Source organism: Bactrocera tryoni, unplaced genomic scaffold (assembly GCF_016617805.1).
Source record: "Bactrocera tryoni isolate S06 unplaced genomic scaffold, CSIRO_BtryS06_freeze2 scaffold_11, whole genome shotgun sequence".
NCBI lineage: Eukaryota > Metazoa > Arthropoda > Insecta > Diptera > Tephritidae > Bactrocera > Bactrocera tryoni.
In genome coordinates this window covers 3,488,296-3,488,800 of record NW_024395824.1, presented here as the reverse complement: position 1 = coordinate 3,488,800, position 505 = coordinate 3,488,296, and positions in this window count along the sequence as shown.

Here is a 505-nt window from a genome sequence, read left to right as displayed (position 1 = left end):
AACCACGTTCAACTTCAATATTGGAATTGGCAACAAAATAAATTTGTAAAAAATTGATAGTTTGCATCATCGAAAAGTGAGTCTACTCTATGGTAAATCTGACCTTGAATCTGTTGTCTAGATTTTTAAAAACAGAGGACATAATTTTTGCATAGATCGTAAAATTCACTCTCATCAGAACGGGTGTCAGTTATATCATGCGTCGAAATTACTTTAAAAGTTGATATTGGTCGCACCAAACAACGAAGTCATTTGGAAACATGACTTGTACTTTTGTATATTCGCCAAAAAATGCTTCGACTCTGGTGTAACTCCCAAAACCAAAGAGCTCAAAGTTTCGGGAAGTGGGTTCAAAGCCGGTAATTTTATTTTTCCATTAGTACAACATAATCCCAGCGTTTCTTTTTGAATTTGAATGCTTTGCAATGTCCACAAACTGCAGACATTAATCCAATATAAACTGCAAACTATATTCCAATGTAGTATCATAATTGAACGCTGTTTT